Genomic DNA, 13,567 nt, shown 5'->3' on the forward strand with positions numbered 1-13,567 from the left:
GGCCCATAAATATGCCATGCAGGACCCATATATGCGTTCCCAGATCAAACCCATGCCCACTTGGCCCATAAATATGCCATTCAGGACCCATATATGCGTTCCCAGATCAAACCCATGCCCACTTGGCCCATGAATATGCCATGCAGGAGCCATATATGCGTTCCCAGATCAAACCCATGCCCACTTGGCCCATAAATATGTCATGCAGGACCCATATTTGTGTTCCCAGCTCAAACCCATGCCCACTTGGCCTATGAAAATTATATGCAGGACCCATATGTGCATTCCCAGTTCAAACCCATGCCCACTTGGCCCATAAATATGCCATTCAAGTCCCATATATGCGTTCCCAGATCAAACCCATGCCCACTTGGCCCATAAATATGCCATTCAAGACCCATATATGCATTCCCAGATCAAACCCATGCCCACTTGGCCCATAAATATGCCATTCAAGACCCATATATGCGTTCCCAGATCAAACCCATGCCCACTTGGCCCATAAATATGCCATTCAAGACCCATATATGCATTCCCAGATCAAACCTATGCCCACTTGGCCCATAAATATACCATGCAGGACCCATATATGCATTCCCGGATCAAACCCATGCCCACTTGGCCCATAAATATGCCATGCAGGACCCATATATGCATTCCCAGTTCAAACCCATGCCCACTTGGCCCATAAATATGCCATGCAGGACCCATATATGAATTCTTAGATCAAACCCATGCCCACTTGGCTCATAAATATGCCATGCAGGACCCATATATGCATTTCCAGATCAAACCCATGCCCACTTGGCCCATAAATATGTCATGCAAGACCCATATATGTGTTCCCAGATCAAACCCATGCCCACTTGGCCCATGCCTGTCCCTTATGTGACCCATGTAATCAGCTCATATGGGCTTCCTATGTGGGACTCATACTACAAAACCTACATGGGACCCGCTGATTTCACCCAGCCAAAGCCCATGCCCACACAGTTCCCATGGAACCCCTAGTAAATCCAGCTGGGCCCCACATGTCATTGCTGGCTGGGTATATATGAACAAATTACTCTGTAAAAACCTTCAGGATATAGACAGCAAAAAAATGTAAAGTTTGGTGTGTGTAAGTGCTACTGAAGTGGAGATTTTTGGCTCAGTGTAGGTTAAAAAACTCATTTTGAGAAAACGCCTTTAAAAATATGTATTGTAATTGAAATCTATTAACACAAATAAATAAAGTGCTATAAAAGAAACACTTAACAGTGTCTTTTGGGTGTTTTCTTTCCACTAGTCTGAAAAAAAAAAAACTGTTTATGAAACACCAAAAAGCCTAAAATCTCAAACTTGATAGTTGCATGAAAAAAGTTTTTTTGCCTGCAGTGTCTCCACTTAAAGATGTTTTCTTTGGATTATTTGAGTAGCATACTCAAAAGAGAACAGGCTGTAGGAAATATAACTAGTTATTCACAGTTGTCATGACTGGCACATGCATGGATAACGGAGAAATTACAATCAAGCTGCAGATGACAGTTAATGAGAATAATACAACGCTTCTACTTGAATCTCACTATCAATTACTATTGATTGTTTTTAATAACTTCTGACTGCGATCCAGTGTGGATTTTAGTCAGGCAGAGGCAGAAATATGTTGTTAGTAACATTCTAGAAGAATTTTACGACGAAGATAAACAGAACTTCTGTGGGGCGTAAAGAAAAAGTAATTTAACTAGTAGTGTAACTAATTACTAATTACTGTTGCCAGAAAGTAATACGTAAAGTAACAATATTACTTTTAAAGGAGTATCTAGTAATGAGTAGCCTAATATATTACGTTATTTGAGTAACTAGCCAAAATACTGTTAATTTGTAACCAAAAACCATGGATTTGATGTGTGTTCTATTATTTTTTTTGCTATAACATTGCCTTAATGGTTTGATGTTTTGTATTATTTAATAAAAAGAAGAAAACAGAAAAAAGATTCGCTACACCTGGTTTGAAGTCTCGATCTTAATCAAATGATCATTACATACTCAAATCATTAATCAGAATGGGACTATGAAGCAGGATCGCAAATCATTTTATTAAGGTCGGAACTTCCAAGCAGGTTTCGATCTAAAATCAAATGATTCATTTCAGATCGGGACTTCGGAATGCGAATCATTCAATTCGCGAAATGATTCGCAAACCCGATCCGAAGTTCCAATTGGAATCAAAAGATTCGCCAAACTGCTCCGATCGAAGTTCCCATTCTGAATCATGATTTACACTCCAAACCTTCATTTCAGACTGGAGAAACTGCTCCGAGGTCAGAACCCGCTCCGAAGTTCTGATCTAAATGGCGCAGATCGCGAATTATTTGATCGGAACTTTGGAGCAAGTTCGTGAATCTTTTGATTCAGGTCGTAAATTAAAATGATTCGCGATTCGCAATCCGATTGGAGCGCTTCGAAACAATAAATCATTTTGCGTCGCAATGGTTAACTGATCGAAGATCAGTTGCACTCACCACGTGCTTTTTAAGATCATATAAGAATGTCGAAATTCGTGGCTCTTTTGATATTTTTTTTGTGCTAGTCAATCGCTTTAACTGAATGATCGAAGCTAGAGTTTGAATCAATTGGAGCGGTTCTAGCGTAAATTAATCACTCAATTGAATCTATTTGGTTCTTCCGGTGTTCGTGTGTTCAGCCATGTTTACAAGACACCGTCAATACTACTACTGGTTTACCTCACTAGTTTTATGAGATTAACTGAAATAAGCGAAAAAAGTACGATGTTTAAAATAAAATATCAATATTGCCATTCCAAAGATAACATCCAACACAAATCTACGAACATATTCAGGTGAGCTAACCTGTGAGAAACACTGCATTTTGATTTTGATCGGCTTTGTAGCTTAAGGGGAGATACTGCAGGCACCTGTCAAGCTTCAGATTTTAGGCTTTTTGGTGTTTCATAAAGTGTTTTTTCAGACTAGTGAAAAGAAAACATCCAAAAGACACTGTTAAGTGTTTCTTATATAGCATTTGTGTCAATGCATTTCAAATATAATACATATTTTTAGACTCTTATCTCAAAATGAGTTTTTCTCCTACACTAAGCCATAAATCTCCACTTCAGTAGCACTTACACACACCAAACTTTACATTTTTATTCCTGTCTATATCCTGAAGGTTTTTGCAGAGGGATTTGTTCATATATAATTCGCTTGATTTTATATAACTTTTTATTCCCCCCAAAATGATAAAAAAAAATGTTGTTTTCTTTCTGTTGTAAGTTTTTTCTTAATTATGGAGTGACAAAATGACACACCCCAAATCCCCTCTTTAAAACATTTGACTCTAATATGTCAAAAAAAATTGAACAAGAATTTTGAAACTGACTTCATCCAGTGTTTAGATTTTTTACTAGAAATGTATGCAAATTAGTGCATATTTCATTAAATAATGCCTTATTTGCATATTTACATTATTTTAGACTATTATTTAGATTATTTTTTTCTCAACATTTTAGAAAACTTGTAATACAAAAAATGTTTGCAATTATCAATGTAATCAATAAACTGGGAATTTAAGATGATAACTAGTTATTTTTTTTACTCTATTCACCTGCAGCGTCTTGCCTTAATTCACTAATATTCAAAAATTCAGTTGGTGACAGTTCAGTGAGAAATCAGTTGAAAGCATTCAGTCACCTCGTACCATATAAGTGAATGATCACTTCGGTATCCTTTGACTTTTGCCTTTTATAATTCACCAAAGATAATTGCTGAATCTTCGGCATTGCTTCAGTGAAAAAAAGAAAAGTCACCTACATGCTGGATGGCCTGAGAGTGAGTAATGAAACAGCTTTTTATTTTTTATTTTTTTGGTTGTGAACTCTCCCTTTAAAGTGCTTGTATTAATTCCTGCATACTCTATGTACGGTATACTGCTTTTTATATGTGACCCTGGACAACAAAACCAGTCTTAAGTAGCACGGGTATATTTGTAGCAATAGCCAAAAATACATGGGTCAAAATGATCAATTTTATGCTAAAAATCATTAGAATATTAATCAAAGATCATGTTCCATGATAATATTTTTTAATTTTCCTAAATATAATTAATTAATTATAATTATAAATTATTAATTATAAATTATAATTAATTAATATTTATTTCCTAAATATAAATATATTTAATTTACTGTAAATATATCAAAACTTAATTTTTGATTAGTAATATGCATAGCTAAGAGCTTCATTTGGACAACTTGGCGATTTTCTCAATATTTCAATTTTTTTGCACCTTCATCTTCCAGGTTTGCATGGTCATGACAAAAAGTTTATACAAGCTAATCTGCCTGTGTAAAGTTATTTTTTGGTCTTTAGAAATAACTTAAAATAAACGCTTTGCTCTGTAGCATTTTTTACATTTCGTGCAAAGCATATGTACTTCAAAAACTGAGTAGTATGCTATTTTCAATAGCCAGAATGATCAAACTCTGTGTTATACTCACATTAGAACAGTAGGAGGTGTTGTGGGTCAAAGAAAAAGACCTTCACATCTGGACTTGTGGATCATTATAATGCATTTATATACAATAAACATCCAATCATGAGGTGATCAACAATCAAGGTTGTGGAATATCGTAGTTCTCAATAATCATATTAAATAACCAATGTTACTACAAAAATACTATTGTACTATCATTGTGCATTTATAAAAAACATGCAATGTGTCTGAAAAGCAATGGTTTTCTCATAGTACATGCCTTAAAAACTGTGGTAATGAGTACTTTTTGTGCTTTTTGTTCATGTGTGCTCATTTGAAGGTACTTTACAATTGGAGAGCGAAGGGGCATGGGGTGATTTCAGCCTCCCACATGAGAGGGCATCTACAAAAGTGATGCAAATGTACATGAGCCCCCATTTAAAGTTCCTGCCGGATGATGTCTTCCCCCGCAGCACCAGGACCACAACACTAATGACCCTGACAGGTTTTTAAATTCTCCTCCGCTGTCTTGCGGCAAGAGCCCGTTATAGATCATTTCATGACTGGCTATTGTCTGATCTTCTACATACATAATTCATTTTTTTAGCAGTGGAGGTGGGTGTACAGCAGGGTTCAAAATGAACTTCAAATACGGGGCTGTATTTGCCCCCAGAGCTGATTTTAAAGAGCCTTTTTTACCTTTAATGAGCACAGTTTTGCTCCTGAACCATTCAAAAACACAGCATGTTCTTGAGTATATATTGACTTGCAGTTAATTGCGGTACGTTCTGAATCTGAACCAGATTGGCTGTTAATTATGAAATCAAATCAACATAAAATACAAAAGTAGCTCTAATAGCTCTAAATAATTAATAACAATAAGTATGAAGCAGATTTTAATATCATCAAGATACTGTTATAGTCTATATTATTCATTTTATTTTTAATTTATTTTTACTTTGATCAATTTATTAATTTATGTATATAGGGCTCTTTGAAATCAGCTTTAATTGTTCTGGACTCCACTGGGATGATTAAGCCAAAATATTGTAATAAAAACATATCTGATTATTTGAAATCATGACATTTAACAATTTAACAAGAATTTAAGTTTAACAAAAAAAAAGCGATCTATGAAATGTTTTATTAAGGAATTTTTTCCCTTTTTAAAAAAAAAAAAAAACAAGTTTTGTGATTACCATTTTATCATTTCTGGATTACCAAAAGGCATGTCTAATTAATTGAATTCATAAAAACAACTTTTCTTACAATAAAATATAAAATAATTTATTTTTATTTTTTAGGAATAAAAATAATGTTTTTCAGAAATTGAGCATTTATTTTTTTCTGATAACCAAATTAAGACATTATACATTATACAGTTAACAAGTTAATTCAAAGTTATTAAAAGTAAAAAAAAAAAAAAAGGGTCCTATTTTTTTCTTTATTTCTTTCTTTTTAAACAAGGCTCTGTGTTTACCATTTTAATATTTTTGGATTACTAATTAATTGAATTCATAAAAATAATATTTCTTACAATAAAATGACTAGAAATATTTATATTTTGAAGGAATAAAATAATATATTTCAGAAATTGTGTTGTTTAATTGTTTATGATAACACACATAATACATTATGCAAATAAAAAGTTAATTTAAAATTATTATTATTATTATTTTTAACCAAGTTCTGTATTTTCCGTTTTAAGATTTCTGGATCACCAAAGGCATGAAAACAACTTTTTTTTTTTTTTTTTTTTGCAATAAAAACGACTAAAAATAATACTTCCCCTCCCCCAGAAATTCTGTGTTGTCTTGTGCATTTAAATTTTTATAACCAAATAAAGACATAAAACATTAATACACATTAGTAAAGGCAAATAGAAATTTAATGTTAAAATTCAAGCAAATTGTGATGACAAATTGTTTGATAATTTCTTAAAAAATATACACCATTATACAGTAAATTTAATTTTTATGACTGGATTCTGTGATTCTGTCAGCATTTTCTCTAGCACAGAAAACATAGGGCCCTATATATCGTTTTTTATTTTTATTTAAGTTTTGGTTATAATGTTAAACTGAATAAAAAAAAACAACTAAAATAAAATATGTTTATTTTATTATTATTATTATTTTTTTTAGATGTGTGTAAGATTTTATATAAATGTATTTATATAATTTTTTAATATATTTTTTTATTATTATATTATTAATTTATTATTCTTATTTGTAAGGCTGATGCATCATCATTGTTTAGCATTTATACATTTATTATTTATCTTTTTAGACCACAAATCTGCAAAGAGAGTGATGCAGATCTAGATTTCACTTCCACGTGTTTCCATAAGAAATCTTTAGTCGATTTCTACCTCTGCTGTACAGTAACCGCTTCATGTGTGGCCGAACAATAATTTGCAAAGATCAGTTTTTGGTTTCAAACATTTCCATGTAAATGTGCATGGATGAATGGAGTGTAGATGTGTTGAGATCAGTTTTACAAACACACATTTTGTATACATAAATCACACCATTTTTCGAGCCCATGATCATCAGCATGGATGTAAATGTTGCTCTGGGGTCTAAACACAAGATCCCTCGAGTGAGGGCTGGAATTTTAAGCAGACATTGTCATGTTGCCATGTTTCTGTGGGCGATGGCTTTCTCATGTGCACTATGTTTGGAGCGGCTCTCACGCAGGCCTGAATGAAGCGTATCTCAGTCCCGTGAGAACACTGTGTTACTCAGACCCTGGAAATGTGCAACCTTGGTGTGTCAGGCCAATGACAAATTCAAGACGGACTTGTATTAAAAAAAAACTGTGTGTTTTCCCTTTAGATATGCAGAAGTATTTATATCAGACTGTGCTTTCTTGGGCCTCAGCTCGAGTGAAAATCTTGAGGAATAGTTCAGACAAAAATAAACCCTTAATCTTTTATTTATTTAATGCTGAACGCATAGATTATTATTAAATGTAATTTGCACGTCAACATATACAACATTGCTCTTTCATTAACTAATGCATGACATTAGTTTTTTTCTCAAACAAGGACATACGATTTTAAATATAGTGTGTGGGTTGTATAAGCTACTTTTATTGTTTTAGCTTGAAGTCAGTATGAAGTCAGTTGAGCAAACATACTTTAATAAACATTTCTGGTCTTATTGTGCATGATTCATCCATGCACATTGTTCCAAATAAAAAACAAAAAATATTTTTTGTTCAACACAAGGTTGATATTTAGCTTTTCATATACCTTATTGTGCACGATTCATCCATGCACATTATTTTCCATTGAAAAGCTGCCTTTTTCTTTTCGCTATATATCAGAAATGCATTGTTTTGAAATTGAACTCTTAAATGGCATTTATTGTTGACTTTAACAGCCTTTGGTCTGTGTTGACTTTCATTGACTGCTAAGAAATCCTGCGAAACATTGTTTCTGGTCTTATTGTGCACGATTTATCCATGCACATTATTCCAAAAAAAAGAAGAAGTTTTGAACAAAAAAGAGTTTTTTTTTCAACATAAGGTCAATGTTTTGCTTTCTCATAACCTGTTCCTGTCTTATTGTGCACGATTCATCCATGCATATGATTTACGATAAAAAAAAGCTAGCTTTTTTCTTCTCACTATATGCCAGAAATACATTGTTATGAAATTATCTCTCAAATGGCATTTATTGTTGACTTGAACAGTCTTTGGTTTGTCGACTTTCGTCGATCGCAAAGAAATCCTACGAAACATCTATTCCTTCACACAAATTCAAGACGGATTTGTATTTTCCCTTTAGATATGCAGACAAATTTATATCAGACTCTGTTTTCTTGGGGCCCCAACTTGAGTGAAAATCTTGAGGAATAATTCAGACATAAATAAACCCTTAATCTTTTATTTATTTAATGCTGAACGCATAGATTATAATTAAATGTAATTTGCACGTCAACATATACAACATTGCTCTTTCATTAACTAATGCATGAAGTGTCTTGAAAGGAAGATTTTTAGTTTTTTTTTTTTTCTCAAACAAAAGACATACGATTTCAAATATAGTGTTTAATATTAAATTGAGCGAAAATACTTTAATAAAAATTTCTGGTCTTATTGTGCATGATTCATCCATGCATGCATCCATGCAAAAATTGTTTTTTGTTCTACATATGGTTGATATTTTGGTTTTCATTTAACTTGTGCCTGTCTTATTGTGCACGATTCATTCATGCACATTATTTCCCACAGAAAAGCTATATTTTTCTTTTCGCTATATATCAGAAATGCATTGTTATGAAATTAACTCTTAAATGGCATTTATTGTTGACTTTAACAGCCTTTGGTCTGTGTTGACTTTCATTGACTGCCTACGAAAGGTCTCTTCCTTCACAGAGGAAGGATGTGACTTGCCATGAATACTATAAAGTCCTCAATGATTTATTTTTGTCTGAACTATTTATTTAAAACGCTGAGAGGTATTACGTCAACTTTAGCTGAACGTTGTGTCTGATAAACTTGCTCTCAGAATTAATGCTGAGTTCTACGGTGATGTATTGTGATTGTGTTATTAGTAGCGTCCCACTGCATTTGACCTTATGCGCCTTTGTAATATATCAGATTGCACTAAACCAAATTTACATTTGGAAGTAAAATGTTGGCCTGGAGCCACATAGCAATAAGGATAAAAAGGGAACCAGTGAATATGACAGTTGTACAATAAATGTCTGCTTGAGAATAAGTGACGTCGAAGCGCCGTCAATGGTACAAGACGCCACTCGGTTAAAAGTCTCTAAATGCTTATATATTATATAATAGGGCCATTCTACAAAATTGGTCCAAACTGCTGTCCTAAAACCATAGAACACATTTAATAAGCATTTAAGTATTTAAATATTAGATTAAGTAGTAAGTTTACTAAGATCCTTCTATTATATATTGAAACCCAGTAATATTTAGAATATTACCAAGCTTAATATATATCAAATTCATAATTAGTTGGGTACTTTCAATTGGGAGCCGGGTGTCCCAAACCCTAACCCCTAAATTTCATCTGATGAAAAGCATACTGAAATATTCAAAAGTTCAAAAAAAAAAAAAAAAAAAAAGATTTTAACTACAACACTACGTTTATGATCAGGAAATATTCATGTGTCACTCTCTTTCATGGCTACAAGGTGTGAGTAGATCGGTCCCATCATTTTGAGGTAAATGTGTTCTGAAGTCTGAAAAAGTCTGAAAATCTGTGTGTAACTTTAAGGAATGTCACTACCAATTGCCTTTTTTCGCAATTAAGCACACTTTTTTTTAGGAGTTATTCTATAATATTTAGTTTTTATATGTGTACAACTGTTCAGAACTGTGATAGCTAACCATTCAAGTATCTAAAATTGTCATTACCGAAACATTACTGAAACATTTGGTGGTGTTTCGTTAGTGACATCTTTATTTTTTTGGGGTGTTAGAGCAAACACAATTGGATCTTGCCATTGGGTGGCTGACACTTACTTTCGTTTTGTTGTTTGTTTATTTAGTTATTTAAGTTAAGTTTGCCTGTTCCCAATTTCTTCTTCTTTGAGTCTTGAACTTTATTACATACAGTGCCTCGCAAAAGTATTCACACCCCTTCATTTTTTTTCACGTTTTGTTGCAGCATTATGTTAAACTAGTTTTTCCCCACATCAATTTACACTCCATACACCATAATAATGACAAAGCAAAAACCAGATTTGCAAATTTTACAAATTTATTAAAAATAAAACGCTGAAATAAATACATTGCATAAGTATTCATACCCTTAACTCAGTACGCAGTTGAAGCACCTTTACAGCCTCAAGTCTTTATGGGTATGATGTGACAAGCTTTGCACATCTGCATTTGGCAATTATCTGCCATTCTTTGCCTCACCTTTCCACCTCTCAAGCTCTGTCTGCTTGGATGGGGGCTGGCAGACATTTCCTAGAGTCCTAGTTGTTCCAATCATCTTTCATTATGCATAATGGAGACTACAGGCGTCTGTGAACCTTCAATTTTTCTGAACTCTTCCCTAGATCATTGCCTTAACGCAAGTCTGTCACTGAGCTCTACAGGCAGTTATCTTGACCTCTGGACTTGGGTTTTGCTCTGATATGCATTTTCAGCTGTTAGACCTTTTCTGCGAGGTGTGTGCCTTTCTAAATCATACTCATGCAAATGAATTTGCCGCAGTTTGACTCCATTCGAAGTGTAGTAACATCTAGAAGCAATATGAATGTTTCCCAGAAAAGGGTATGAATACTTATTCAACAGGATATTTTCAGTTTTTTATTTATAATAAATAAGCAAAGTTGTTACAAACCTGTTTTGTGCTTTGTCATTATGGTGTGAGATGTAGATTGATGTGGAAAAAAAATAATTTAAAGCAGTTTAACATAAGGCTGCAACATAACAAAATGTACCACAAAAAAGAGTATGAATACTTTCGCAAGACACTGTACATACATATATGCATTTTCCATTAATCTGGCGACCCATTTTTTAAGACTCGCAACCCTCTAGGTTTGAAAACCACTGATTTAGAGTAATGATGGGGTGGGTTTTTTTGTGAAATCGGCACAAGAAACAGCACTATTTTGGTTTAAAACGATAACAGAGAACTGTTTAATACACTATAATTAAAATATTACTTTTAAATGTTATTTTTTTTATTTTTTTTTAATGCTTGTTAATTGACTTTAAATGTGTAAAGTTAAAAACTATGCTGCATAATTCAATTTGTCATATTTTTGTCTATGGGTGCTTTCACTTAATATATACTGTTCACCTTTTGATTATTACTGTTGCTTCTAGTAATTATGTGTTTGCTTTTTAATTTCCAACCTATTTTCAGTTCATTTTAAACCAGCGATAGTAATTTTCACTCAATATTTGAGTTAATTAAAACAACCCACCCTGTTGGGTCAAAGATTTAACCCAACTGACTCTGTTAAAATAACCCAAAGCTGGATTTGTCTATATTTGACCCAGCATTGGGTTACCAAAATAACCCAAATTGGGTTGTTTTAACCCAGCATTTTTTTAGAGTGTCATCATTGTTTTGGTAAAGTCAAAAGGAAACACATTATCCTTCTATTTGGGAGAAATAAACAACATTTTTGTACAGTTAAGACATTGCTTTTGTAGTGTTTTAGTATGCAAGTTAGAATTCTGTGATGCGGTCGCTTTACTGTCATTACCGAATATGTGCAATTACTACAGAAACATGGGAGAGCTAACATCTTTGTCAACTAAGATGTTATGATAGTTTTTGTTTTAATGCATATACATCAGTATGATAAATCAGTATGATCAATGTTTTGTCTTTTACAAGGAAAAATTGGATTCAAAATACAACAAATCTTAGTAATTAAACTTGAAAAATCAAAAGTAAATCTTAATAGGTCAATAGAATCTTTTTACTGAATAATATACTACTCTGTTTCAGTAGTGACAAATTTGGGGAGAAGAAATGTGTACCTTAGATATTATACAATTTGCATACATACAAACATTTTTTCCAAGACTTTTCCAATTCTAACTTTGAGCCAAATCTGTAGAATGGACCATATACCAATGCAATTATAGGCCTAAATACAGTAAAATTCCATACATTCCGTTTTAAAGACTTAAGACCCTGTCCACCTTCCTTAAATCTAAGTGATAAGATGTTCTCGGAAACACTGTGAACGCTCCTGATGAGATGTTGAAGATATAGGACAAGGGTTTTGGACTAGTACTCCTGTGAAAATAACCTTCCTCCAGATGATTCAGTTTATGCTTCTGTAAACAGGCTTTTTCTGACCATTGCAATAAATCAAAAACAGCTATTCTGAGATGCCACAAACGACCACAATGTGTTTAGTGCAAGCATCGTGATTTCTATTGCTCTAAATCAGGGCTGTGTGTTTGAACAGTCCCTTGAGCTACAGTATTAACTCCAGTGAGTAAGTTGCCCTGCATCGTTTGTGAATGACATCTCAAATCATGTGGATTGTTGAGAAGTATAGTACGTCTCTGGGCTTACTTGTGATTTTCAGACAATAAAGCAGGCTGACAATAAAATAAAACAGCAGGGACATATCTATTGACTGCAGCATCAAAGAGACTTACGAATGAACTTTTTTTGACTAAATAATCACTGAGTAACTACCAAAGAGACCCTAGCAACCACAAGACTCCTTAGCAAACTCATCAGGACCCTTTGCGGCAATGCAGTCTAGGAATGTCTTCCTGAAAATGGTCATAAAACACTAAATAATGACTGTTTTGGTGCAGCAATCTTTATGATATGCATTTAAATTATGTATATATACATGCAGTCAAAAGATTTGTGATGTTTTTAAAGACTTCTCTTCTGCTCACCAGGTGTGCATTTATTTGATTCAAAATACAGCAAAAGCAGTAATATTGTAAAATATTTTTACTATTAAAATAGCTGCTTTCTGTTTGAATATATTTAAAATTGTAATTTATTCCTGTGATCAAAGCTAAATTTTCAGCATCAATACTCCAGTCTTCAGTGTCGCATGATCCTTAAGAAATCATTCTAATATGCTGTTTTGCTGTTCAAGAAACATTTTTTTTATTAATATTATTAATATTTGACAGTTTAGTATTTTTTTCCAGGATTCTTTGATGAAAAGAAAGAACCAAATAGCATTTATCTGAAATAAAAAGCTTTTGTGACATGATACACTATACCATTCAAAAGCTTGGAGTCTGTATTTTTTTATTTTTTTTGGAAAAGAAATTAATACTATTATTTAGCAAGGATGCTTTAAATTTACCAGAAGTGATGATACAGACATTTATAATGTTACAAAAGATTTCTATTTCAGATAAATGCTGTCCTGAAAAAGTTCTACTCAGCTGTTTTCAACATAATAATAATAATAAAAAAATGTTTTTTGAGCAGCAAATCAGAATATGAGAATGATTTCTGAAGGATCATGTGATTGGAGTAATGTTGCTAAAAAATCTGCTTTGAAATCACAGGAATAAATTACATTTTTAAATATATTCAAATAGAAACCATTTATTTTAAATAGTAAAAATATTTCAGTATTTTACCGTTCTTGCTCTGCTTTGG

The sequence above is a fragment of the Garra rufa genome, chromosome 15 (genome assembly GCF_049309525.1).
Source record: "Garra rufa chromosome 15, GarRuf1.0, whole genome shotgun sequence".
Taxonomy (NCBI): Eukaryota; Metazoa; Chordata; class Actinopteri; order Cypriniformes; family Cyprinidae; genus Garra; species Garra rufa.